Source organism: Rhinolophus ferrumequinum, chromosome 19 (genome assembly GCF_004115265.2).
Source record: "Rhinolophus ferrumequinum isolate MPI-CBG mRhiFer1 chromosome 19, mRhiFer1_v1.p, whole genome shotgun sequence".
In the NCBI taxonomy this organism is placed as follows: domain Eukaryota; kingdom Metazoa; phylum Chordata; class Mammalia; order Chiroptera; family Rhinolophidae; genus Rhinolophus; species Rhinolophus ferrumequinum.
In genome coordinates this window covers 39,873,076-39,885,706 of record NC_046302.1, presented here as the reverse complement: position 1 = coordinate 39,885,706, position 12,631 = coordinate 39,873,076, and the positions used below count along the sequence as shown (strand labels likewise).

The 12,631-nt window shown below is 53.3% G+C and overlaps 1 protein-coding gene across 5 annotated transcripts in view; it reads right to left on the bottom strand.

Moving 5' to 3' along the window:
* Window positions 1-12,631, bottom strand: part of CTIF (cap binding complex dependent translation initiation factor) — a 262,257-nt gene that overhangs the window by 193,476 nt on the left and 56,150 nt on the right. The gene's annotated exons all lie outside the window — the stretch shown is intronic.

The following is a 12,631-nucleotide window of genomic DNA, read 5'->3' as shown; positions in this document are numbered from 1 at the left end:
TTTACCGTTAGAACTAGCAGAATGGCTGTCTACCAAACCACCATCATTGAATCCACAAAGAAAACCTGAATAATGTATGCACAGAGCTCTGAGACCACACAGGGCTGCGTGAGCCTAGACTGTGACTTGAGAATAAAGACAAAGGCCAAGTATGTTTCAGGAACATTTGAATTTCAAAACCTTGGATTACTGAGAACATTTTTAGAACAGTTATTCAACGATGATCAAGGGTTTGTTGAGTTTTTAACTAATGAATTCAAAGCAGGGCAAGCAATGGCCACTGGGTTCCAGAAATGCTACTGGGACCCTGCATGCGAACTCCCCTACACCTTTGCCGGCTTTCTTAGAGGTTGGGTTGGCGATGGGAGAAAGAACTGCTCTGGTGGACACACACCTTCTTCAATGGGTTTCCTGACTCAGTGTTTGGTTTTTGCCGACTGCAAGGGGCCCGGCCTTCTTTGGACACCAGGCCAGCTGCAGGGGAGCCATTTGGTGCCATAGGGAGCCTGCCCCGGGCTCTTGAGCTCGTGGCCTCGGGGCTTATGGATCTGTCCACCCATCCCAGAGGGAGCAGTCCACGGTTTGAGGCCGAGGAACCCTCATCAGAGGGAACCCAGGTGTGGAGCCTCAGGTGGCAGTGGGTCTGCAGGAAATCGGCTCAGGCTGGAATAAGCATGCCTGGTGGTGCAGGGCCACAGTCAGGGGTGGGGTGGGGATGTCCAAGCCCCTCCCCTCCACCTGTCCAAGGCCTGTAGTGGCCTTATATCCCTCCCACCACCAACCCCCACCTTACCCTTCCTGCTCCAATGGCTGCCCATGTCGCCCTCCAGCCCCGTCTATTCTGCTCCTTGTCCCAGACACATGCCACATGTGGTCCGCAGAACCATCAGAGGGTCCTGGATACACACCTCCCAGTTACTAAATCAAACACTAACCGAGATGCTTCTGGGAAGGGATTTTGCAAATATAATTAAATTCCAAGTCAGCGGCTCGGGAGATTATTCAGGGGAGCTGGATCCATCACATGAGTCCCTCGAATCTGGGACTGGAGGCAGAGACAGGGATTCAAAGCAGAAGAACCAACGCACTGTTGCTGGCTTGAAGAAGTGGGGGGGGCAAGGCATTTGCAAGGAGCGTGATGACCTCCAGGAGTTGGGCACAAACCCTGGCCACGGGCAGCAAGGAAAAGGGCACCTTAGTCCTACAACCACAAGGAAGTCAATTCTGCCGAAGACCAATGAGCGTGAGAGAGACTTAGTCCCGCAGAGCCTCCGGACAAGACCTCAACCTGGAGACACCTTGATTTCAGCCTTGTGCTACATTGAGCCGGACTCGCTCCGGCTTCCAGAACTGGGAGATAACACACAGGCATTGTCGTAAGCCACTAAGTTTACAGCAACGTGTTACGCAGCAATAGAAAACTAACATGTGATGCCCTTTGTGCCTCTGCTTTTGCTCGCACTGTGGCCCGCACCCAAAGGCACTTTCCCCTTCTCTCCACCCACCAAATCTAGAGGTCCTTACACTCACAGAGCACTAGAAAAGTGCCTTAGAGGCCATCTGGCCACAAGCCCGGGGCCCAGGTTTACTGGTGGCTAGTGGGCAAAGGATTCGCCCAGCCTTGGCTTACGGGCATGACCACTGCGACTTCCACTAATGACAGGAACGGCTACTGTGTGCTGTGCCCCCATCACGTGCCTGGCATTCTTTTCAGCCCTTGATATGCCTTCACCCACTTATCCCTCACAACGACTCTATGAAATCGGTATAACTGTACTACCTAGGAAACTGAGGTTCAGCAAGGTTAAGTAACTTGCCCACGTCAGCACAGCAGAGCTCCCTGTTCGTCTACACCCCACGGCCTCTTCATTCCACCTCCCGGCAGCCTGCTCAGGCCCTCCCCTCTGCACATCTCCCACTTCTCCACTCCCCACTGCCCTTCCAATGTGCACTGAATTCTTCAAGGGCTGGATGTGTGTTTCTTACTTTGCAACGGGCCTGTGGTTCCGGAGGGCTGGGTCTGTCCCTCACTGCTGGCCTCCTGAGATGGTATGATATGGTTCTTGTCCCGAGAGGGCTGAAAGGAGCCGCAGGCAGGAAAAGCCAGTGCCTGAGGCCACACCTATTATTCCTGGAAGACTTCAGATCTTATCGAGGGCTTCCTGGCACCTTTCACAGGTACAGGGGGAGGACTGGGTTTTGCAGGAACTGGAAGGGAGCTTTTCCAGGAGGATCGAGTGCCCGGCTCTGCCTCCAGCAGCAGCCTCTTCCTGCTCGCCTGGGCTCTCCCCGGCTCTCGTGGGTCTCTCATGGGGACACCCAAGGGTGAAGGAGCCCCAAACCTGGCTCACTGAGGAAAGGGACGGACGTTGAGACACACTCCCACACTGAAGAATTTTGGTGCCCAGAGGGAAAAAGAGGGCTCCCCCTCATTGGTCCAAGGACACCCCCGTGTCCTCACATCCTCTCGGCCTTCCTCCAGTCATTGCCGTCCAATCAGATTCACACAGTGTAGCCTGACAGTCCCTCACCGCTGATGCCCTGCGCACCTTCTGCAAGCGTTCCACTGTCACTGGCCAGCAGATATCTGCATGCACCCACCTGGCACGCAGTACCCAGTACCTGCGCCCTGCAAGTGTGAGGAGCTAACGCCCCTGGGCACACTCCCTCTTGGGTCTCTCAGACGACAATTCTAACTAAGGTCCTGTGGACACAGTCTCTCAGCAAGTCCCAGGGGATTGAGCCCCAGCTGCCCCCTCAGAGCATACACCCCTTAGTCTGGCTCTACCCCCCCCCCGTGTCACTCACCCCAAGGACTCCAGTTCCTGGGGTGCTGCCAGGAACTCTGCTTTCCAAGGAGAAACCAGGCTAACCCGTCCCTTGGGCTCACTTGTGCGTTCCAGAATGAGTCCCAACCAGGGAGCCCAGAAGCCCCTCCTTCCGCAGAAAAGCTCGGCTTTATCTTTTTACCAGAGAAGAGAGGGAGGAGGAGGGAGCGGGAGAGCGTCTCCCTCGTCCACCTCCTCAGCTATCAGCCTGGAAGTTCAGTCACTCACGCCCCATTTTTTGTGTGATACAATATACATAACTTAAAACTTAGCACTGCGATCATTTTCCGATTGATTTCCAAGTGTCCGATTCAGTGGTTGTAGAGCCATCATCACCCTCCATCTCCAGAACTGTGTCATCTTCCGAAACAGAAACTCTGTGCCCCTTAGACATCAAAACCCATTCCTCCTCCCCCAGCCCCTGGCAACCCCTGTTCTCCCTTCTGTCTTTATGAATTTGCCTACGCTGGGTACCTCGTAGAAGTGGAATCATACAGGATTTGTCCTTTCGTGACTGGCTGACTTCACTGAGCCTACTGTCCTCGAGGCTCATCCATGTTGTAGCCTATGTCAGAATGTCACGCTTTTCTGGATGAATAACACATTGTACTACAATAAAACGTTGGATGTATAGACCACATTTTGTTCATCCATTCGCCTGTCTGTGGACATTCGGGTTGTTTCCACCTTTGGCTGTCGTGAATAATGCTGCTGTGAACGTGGGTTTACATGTGCCTGAGTTTGTTTCTAATTCTTTGGGGTACGTACCTAGAAGTTCTGCCCCATTTGTAAGGTAGAAAGAGTGAGGAGGCACAGAGCAAAGTCTGAGGCTGGTGCAGACACAGCGAAATAAAGGGAAGCTCCCCTTGAGGGCTTGTTCTGCTGCCTCCCTGCCTGAGCTTTGAGGTGTCCTCCTGGCTCAGTTTCTCATTTACTGCAAGAGCAGGATGGGAAACTCCCAAACAGCTGGGCTGCTGGCTGAGCTGAGAGCCAGCAAGAGGAGCTTATGTTTTCATGATCAGTAAAAGTGATACAGGGGAGGGGGTCAGAGGAAGAAGAAAGAGAGGAGACGATGGAAGAGGAGAAGAGACACCTTGGCTGCAGCGACCCACAAGGCAGAGCCATGCAGAGCGGAGGACAGATACAAGGAAACTGCCCTTGCAGCCAACTGCCCCTCCTCCCCGCCCTGTCCCCACTCCCTGCCAGGTGATGGATGTGGAGGGAAAACAAGGGAAGCTGCAGGCGTGGGGAAAGTGCTGAGGCTGCTTCTTGCTGTAAAGGGCAGGCAGCCCTGGGCCTGCAGGAGGGCGGGGCAGGCCTGGTCGTGCACAGCCTTAGGAGGGACCCAGGCTGTAGGAGGAAGAGAGGGGTGAGGGGCTCCTTGCCTGTGTTTCCCAGACAGGACCTGGGCCCACCTCCAGCTGTCTGGTGAAAGGGGCGGCTTGTGTTCTCCTCCTAGTGTTAAGGGACCTCATCCCAGCCCCAGGGGCCCAGGGAACCCCCACTCCCTGCTACAGCCAATCCTGTTCTATGCTTGTCACTACGGCCAGGTGAGCCTCGCTCACTATTTTTAAGGCCAGAAACAAAACACCCATGTCCTTTGATGAAAGGCACCTTTGCCCATGCCCATATCCCAGACCCAGGCCCAAGCAAACCCTCCCCTTGCTGCCCTATGTGTGGCTTCCTCTGGCACCGGCACTTGGCAAAGGTGCTCCTGCTGACGGCATGGGGTCTCTCTCCCCCCACCCTCTGGCCCTGCCTGCCTTGCAGGCTGCCACCACTGGGGCCAGAGGTCTGGAAGAGAAGGGAGGGCCCAGAGGCAAGAAGCTGGAATTGTCCCTCTGGCTCAGTGTCCTTTCACTCTAGTGACAAATGGCATTAGAGGCTGCAAATTTAGCCAATCCCTTTAAGAACAGCCAGGCATTAGAGGCATTACCCTCCTCCCTCAACCCCCAGGATGAATTCGGTGACCTGCAAACCAGATGCGACACTTCTGCTCCGCCCCCACCAGGCCTTCTCTGAGGAACCCATCCTTTCAGGCCCTGAAAGGAGGCAGCACCCACGGAGGAACTCACAGAGGAAGCCCCAGGGCTTCATTTCTGCTTTCCTAATGTGTGTTTTGGCTTTTGGCTGCTGCAATGGTCCAGCCTCCCTTGGAGCCCAGGCCGGCTTCAGGGGTGCCATAGGGGGCTTGCTCTGGGCTCCTGAGCTCAGCGGCCTTGGGGCTCACGGGTCTGTCCACCCATCCCAGCAGGGTGGCAACTCTGAAGAGGGAGGCAGGCACATGAGCTGCGGGTGGGTAGCAGAGTGCTGCACATCACCACTGCTCCCCTCGTGTTGAATTGCGTCTACCTCACCTTCCCCACGGCCCCTTCCCCCAGCCTCACTCCCCTGGGCTCCCCTCCAGTGGCTGGCTCCTGGTGACCCTGTGACACACAAGGCAGGTCCCCTCTCCCCTTCCCACCTCCGCACGGTGCTAGTAACTGACACCTTCACCCAGAGCCGGCAACAGGGCTTCCTCCTCTGTCAGCTGTCAGGTGGCCCCCAGGGCAGGGCCAGGCCTTGGCCAAGGCAGCGTGCTTAGGGTGCGGGAGGCAAAAGGCCATGCTGTCCAGGGACAGAGGACGCCCACAGCTCTCCCTGGGAGAGCCATGGGAACCTCGTCTTGCTGCCAAGCCCCCCACCCTCTCTCCACCTCCTACATAAACAAGACTAGGGGGACAATGCTGCTGTCGCCCTGTGCTCGGGCACTCCTGTCAGTGCCGATCCAGGGGCTCTGGGCCACGTCGGGTTTGCAGGGGGATTCCACCAGTGCTTCCACAGACAGGGGCCTCAGGTCCCCAACCCCCGGAAGTGGGAAACTTTCAGAGCTGGAGGCAACCTCAGAAATCAGCAACATGTACTGTCTCAGGAGTCGAGGACACCTGGTATCCTCTAAATCTGCCACTCCCCCCGCCCCTGTACACCCTCTGCTGAGACATACACACACACACACACACACACACACACACCAGTGCAACCCTTTGTTACTCAAACACCAGGCAGGGTATTAGCTAGGTAGGTGCTGTTTTTCAAACTGCAGGTTTCAGCAATTTAGTGAGCTGTAAAATAAACTGAGTATAAAATAAACTCATGATCCCAGCATTAAAAATATATAACTACGTTGAAAATATCATTGAGCGACATACAGTGTGAGTGGAACAATTGTCTCATGGAGCTTTCGACTCACCTACACATGTTCAATGTATTGCTTTCTGTGAGGTATGGGCTTAAGAGTTTACGTGGCCCGGAGCAGTACATGCCAAACTTGACTGCGTGCTTGAATTATGGGCAATCTTGTTAAACTGCACATTCGGATTCAGTGTATCGGGTGGGGGCCTGAGGTTCTGCATTTCTAACTAGCTCCCAGCAGACGTTGCTGCTGGTCAGAGGACCTCACTTTGAACAGCCAAGATCTAGAAGCCCTCTCACTCCCTTCAATCCATTATTCAGGTATCTCACCTTGGTCTGCATTTTCCACCCTGACTCACTGGCCCATGGGTCAGCTATCTTGGGTTCAGGCAAAACCTCAACAGGCAAAATTATGAGGTTGGTGCAAAAGAAACTGTGGTTTTTGCAATCATTTTTAACCTTTTAAACCGCAATGACTTTTGCACCAACCTAGTACTATTTACTGGCAGACACTCTACCTCCATCCTGGGCTCGTAGGGCCAGGTGCATATAACAGCACCTGCTTAGCGTCCTGCAATGCTGAGCCAGGGGCTCAGACACATCCAGCTGGTCTGAACAAGTTGGAGGGTCTTCCGAAATAGAAGCCACGTGACCTCAGTGGTCCTTAGAGAATGCAGCCCGTTCACTGTGCGGACGAGGGCCCTGAGGCGTGGAGAAGGGGAACGAATTGCTGGAGCCACTTAAATGCCTCTGGATAGAGTCAGGTCAGCAATGCAGGTCCCGAGACTCCAAGCCCCTCAACAGTCTGTCATCCCGGGAGACCCCCCTATTGAACTAAGTCACCTCCCCCAGTGACTGTCAATAACAGGACAGACATTCCTAATACTAGACAACCCTCAAATCGTCGCATGACTTTCACACCCTGCCATTTGGGGCAGGACCCAGGACCAAGCCCTGTAGTTCGTTCAGAACGTCAATGCACAAGATAAACGGGGCTCAGGGCCCAGTGCTCTCTCCCCGAGAGTAGCCTCCAAGAGTAACTGAGGGGCTGGACTGGATTTCACAGTGAAGGGACAGGTCACTGCAGACCAGGAAGGCACAAGATGCTGCAAATCCTTCTTCCCTCAGCACATCCACGGTGGCCAGCACCGCAGAAGGAGAGGAGCGAGTGCACCCTGCCCACGTGAGGATGGCACCCTGAGCAGGCCACCCAGGGGACGATGTGTTGGATTCCCGCTCCTGATGGGGACTTCCTCTCAGAAAGAACACTGACACAGAAGAGTCCCGGCTCTGCAGAGACCTGCACAGCAGCAGACGGGCCCGGCCAACAGGCAGGAGGGCCCCGGGGGTGGGCTCCGGGAGGTCAGCCCCTGCTTTGTCCCTGGACGCTCCTGGTGTCCAGGTCGGCCCTGCTCTTGGGCCTGCAGGCCCCACCGAGCCCCCGCTGGGTTCCCAGCACTGACGCCCCACCTGCTCCCTTGGCACCGAGCACAGGCTGCCTCCTGACACCTCCTCCCCTGGGCTGTTACCCAACGCTTGCCCTGCTCTTGAATTTTTTATGGGTTTTTATCTTGTCTTGACAAGACTGCCTGATCCTTGAGGACCCGCTCCATCCTATACCTCTCTCTGCCCCAAGCCCAGGACGAGGGACTGGCCTGTGGCCCCCAGGCCTCCACGCCCACTCGAGCACACTCCTTCCCCAAGACTGTCTCCTCACCGCTCCCACCCACTGTCCCTGGGCCCGGGTTCTCGCGCAGCCCCCTCCAAGCTCTTAAGACATTAAAGCCAAGGGTGCTGGGCTACACTTGTCCAATGCCCCTCCCCGTGGCCACCTGGAATCAGGTCACCTCATTCCAGAACCCAGGCTCTAACTTCCCACCACACTCAAAAGCCTCCTCAGGGCAATTCACTCCAACAGGTACAGAGCGCCTGCCGTATGCCATGCCCTACAGGTACCAGGGGCCATGGAAGTCACAGGCCAAGCCCCGCGGGGGAGATAAACACATCAAAGCTGGAGGGTTACTGGCCAGCCAGCCGCATTCCCGGCTGGAGTCACGGGGCTTCCTCACGGCCCCCCACTTCTAAGAGAGGATAACTTAACATTCATGGCTTCCCATGCTGGGTTCCAATGCTGGCTAAACCACTGCCCAGCTCGGGGACCTGGGGCAGCCTCTTTCCTCATCTTCAAAGTAGACTGGTGATGAAAGTGCCAGCTCATAAGGTGTTGTGAGGGTTCAGTGAGAGAACGCAGCACAGCCTGGTATACAGCAAGCACTTAATGGTTGTGACCATCATTGGACATCACAACTATCCCCTGCTGTGTCCCCACTGTCTTTTGCACTTTCTCCCACCTCTCCGAATCGCATCTCCTCCTTCAGGATCTAGCTGCAGACACACCATGAAACCCACCTTGGCTACCCTGGTGCTCCTGGGTCACTGCTCGTTCTGAACTCGTTTGCCACAGACCCCACCACTCCCTGATGTGGCCTCACTCGGAACTGCCTGAGCCTTGCTTAGGTCTCAGTCTGGCCCTTGCCTATATTCCAATTCCTGGGTATACAGCTCTGCCAACCTGTATGAAGTCATGGAGACCCATTTTCTCTCCTCTATGGGCCCTGGGGATAGATAGGGTAGGTCCCACCACCGGCCTTCAAAAGCTTCTGGGTTGATGGACAAAGACTAAAAACCAACCCGGGGCATGCTGGGAAGGGAGACCAACAGTGTCCTGCTCTGACCCTTGCAATGAATTTGTGAGAGCACCTCAGGTTAAGGCCAGAAAGCTCTTCCAAGCATGGTGACCGAGCACCCCAGGGCTTCCTTCTCAGGTGACGTTCTCTCTCCAGTGTCTCTCTCGGGGTAACCAGGGTCCCCAAGCAGCTCTCTTTCTCCTGTCAACAATGTCCTGAATTAGAGCCCAACTGGAACAGTGACAGTACTGAGTGGTTTCCAGGAGCCCAATGGGGGGCGGTCTCTGAAGCCGGGAACGGGATCCACCCAGCCTGGCCTTCAGAGACCAGCATTCTGTCCCCTCTCCCCTCTCCTCTCCTCGTCCTGAAGGGCAGCTCAAGCCCACCTCCTGGACGCCACCCTGACCACCCCAGCTCACAGCGACCCTGCCCCTCGGAACACCGTAGCAGCTGCTCACTGGGCCTTCCGCCTCCGTCCCCCGCCACCTGGGAGGACGAACTTGTCCGGCACAGGGACATAACCACAAAGCAGAGGCAGCAAAGGCTCGTTTGGGGGCCACGTCTGGACCACACTATGTTTTGTTTGGCCTGTTCTGTATTTTAAAAATATTTGATCCAACATTTGTAAATCAAAAGATTTCATGTTAAAAAAAAAAAAATCCACGTCTTATTTTTTGAAAACCTGGGAGGTCTCGTAAGCCTGGCCCACCTTCCCACACTGTGGCCATCAGCTAGAGCTAACCGGTGCTGACCCTTTCAGACAGGGCATGCAATCGATCTCCAGTTCTCCACAGACCCCACCTCTCCTTAATGCCTGCCCACTGCCCACAGCCGTCACTCTCACAGGGCTCCGCTCACTGCACATTACCTGCCTGGCCCTCACAGGCATCTGAGTTTGAGACCCCCCCTGCAAGAACGTAACTGTAGGTGGCCTGTGACCACAAAAGTGAGGGACGTTCCTAAGAATTTGGAAATCAAGAACTAGGCCTGTCCCTTAGGAGTTACATTGTGAAAGCAATACATGACAGTTCAAAACAGAAATACGCAAAGTCATCGCAAAGAGGGAGAAAGAAAGGTTTCCAAAAGCAGGACTCAAAACTAACTTAGTCGAGGATAGCTACAGAGCTATTCTAGAAGGTCGAGTTACTCTGCAAAGATTGGGCTGCACTGGAAGCAAAGAAAATAGCCAACCACAGAAGGCCATGTATTCCTAAGCACTGTCCAGGGAAAGGCGTACCACTCCTCAGTATCTCAAGGGAGGGGAGAATGGTGCAGACAAATGCACAGGGCAGGGCTTTCCCACTGCTCCCCTTCATGCCTCCAGCTCAGCCCTGAAATGGTCTGAGGGGTTGCTCCTTCCCCAGCTAAACCAGGAGCTCTTACAGGTCGAGGATATGTCTGCTCCTTCTCTCATCCCCTGGGGAGCCAGACCTGGGCCCACTGCAGACATTTAGTTATTCAGTAAGTATTTAATGATGGATTCCCTGAAATTAGGAAATGGCTAGCAGGTAACTGATGTTCTGCCCCCCTTAGTATTAGCAGAGCGGGGCTGCTGGCTGCTGATGGGCATGGAGACAGGTGGCATGCCAGCAGGGGGACAGCTAACACAGCTAGGCTGGGGCCGGGCCCTCGTTGGCGACGTAGCCCGTATGAGGCACACACAACGCCTGAGGCCCGCTGGACAGCAACCACAGGAATATGGAACTCATCCAGTGCCCCGGGCTCTTACGAGTTCTCTGAATTCTCTATGAACCACGGGGAGAGAAAGAACTGAGCAGCCAGAAGCCAGGAGTGTAAAACCCACAGAAAATGGAAGGCCAGACTCCTGATCCCTGGAGGGGCCTCCACGCCCACCCATGCATGGCTGTTTCTGCCTTTGCTGGGGGGCCCCTGGGGAGGATGACTGCTGCTCAAGGACAGATGCCCTTTGACCTTTACTGAAGCAGGAAAGCATAGACCGTGGGTTTCCAAACTATTTTCCTCTAATATCATATTTACTTTTCAAAGGAAATTCTAAACGGCTTCCCTGATATACAAAAGATATTAACTAACATTTCCTGAGCATTGACTATGTACCAAACCCTGTGATAAACACTTGTTGTATATTAATTTAATCCTTAAAACAATCCTATAACATAGGCACCATTTTTCTCCCCATTGTACAAGTTAGGAAACAGAGGCAAACAGGAGTCGCCCACATCTGCTAGCTACATCTTTAACCTTGAAGAACAGAGAGCCCCAACCATGTAGGTTGCAGCGATGGATGACAAGTAGTGTTTCCGAGCGGGAATTCCCGCCTGTTGTCAGGAATTTTTTTCACTTTCCCGTTCCCGAATCCCGAGATATAAACTGCTTTCTGTTCTCCACGATGAATCGTTTCCACAAAGTGATGGACGATACTACCAACCACCTGGGTTCAAGGAGCCGATTTCTCTGATTTCCCAACCAACTATTCTCGGGATTCAGGAACGGAAAAGCAAAAAAAATTCCCAAGAACGTGTAGGAATTCCCACCCGGAAACCCTAGCGATAAATAAGACAAAATGTCTAAGAGATACATTGTGAGTAGTACAGTTTATTTCCCATTGTGGGTATTACTGGGTTCAAGGAGCCGATTTTCCCGATTTCCCGACCAACTTTTCTCGGGATTCAGGAACAGGAAAACGAAAACAATTCCTGAGAACAGGTGGGAGTTCCCACCTGGAAACCCTACTGGCAAGCCAGAGATGAGAGCTGCTGGCTAAGCACATGCTGAAGACCAAGTCACGGTAGTTCTGCTGGGACTGGTTTCCCCCACGTGCTTCTCTCTGGGAAATTGGCAGCCAGAAAATCTAAACCAGATCACTTCCTCTGGTAATGCACTGCATTACATGTTCTTGCAGACAGTGATCATTTTGTCTTTCCCATCATATACTTCCAGGCCTGGCAAAAAATAGGATTTCACAGAAGAGGATGGAAGACCCATGGGCTGCCTGCGGGAGCCTGTGGAGTTGCCTGACTCGGACTCTGTGACCTAGGAGCTCTCCCCCCACGGCTGGTCTGGGACGGCTGCAGCAAGGACTCCCAGATGTAGCCAAAGACCTGTAGAGAGAGCCCGCCTGGTGGCAGATCCTGGATGGCTGTCCATCACAGTCCCATTATCCTTCAGGTTAATTTCACCCAGTAGAGTGTGGTAGTGTGGTAGCAGATAACCTCTTTACATGCACACAGCAGGAGCAGTCTGGAGCCAGTTACAACTACAGGGAGCAAGCTGAGTAGTTAACTGGCAGAAAATTAACTGAGAAGTTCCCCACAGCCCTCTGCAAACTCCACTGAGACCTGGGGAAGAGGAGACACATAAAGGCAGAAGGCAACCTCCCACTGGAGAAAGGACCTTACAAATCATTGAGTCAAGTGTTGGCGAGGACATGGAGAAATTAGAATCCTCATACACTGATGGCGAGACTGAAAAAAATGGTGCAGCTGCTTTGGAAAACAGGCTAGTAGTTCCTCAATTAAACACAGAGTTAACATATGACCCAAAATTCTATTCCTAGGTATATACCCAAGAGAAATGAAAATACATGTCCACACAAAAATTTGTACATGAGTGTTTTTAGTAGCATTATTCATAATAGCCAAAATATGGAAACAACCCAGAGGTCCACCGACTGATGAATGGATAAAAAAAGGGGTATATCTACGCAATGGAATATTAGTTGGACATAAAAAGGAATGAAGTATCGATACATGCTTAAACATGAATAAACCTTAAAAACACTGTGCTAAATATAAGTCATAAAAGACCACATTTTTATACGATTCCATTAATATGAAATGTTCAGAATATGGGAATGTATACAGAAAGGAGTGTGGTGGTTGCTTAGGGCTGGGGTGGGGGATGGGATAGTGGGCAAGGGGGCAATAGTTAAAGGGTCCGGGTTTTCTTTTTGAGGTGATGAAGATG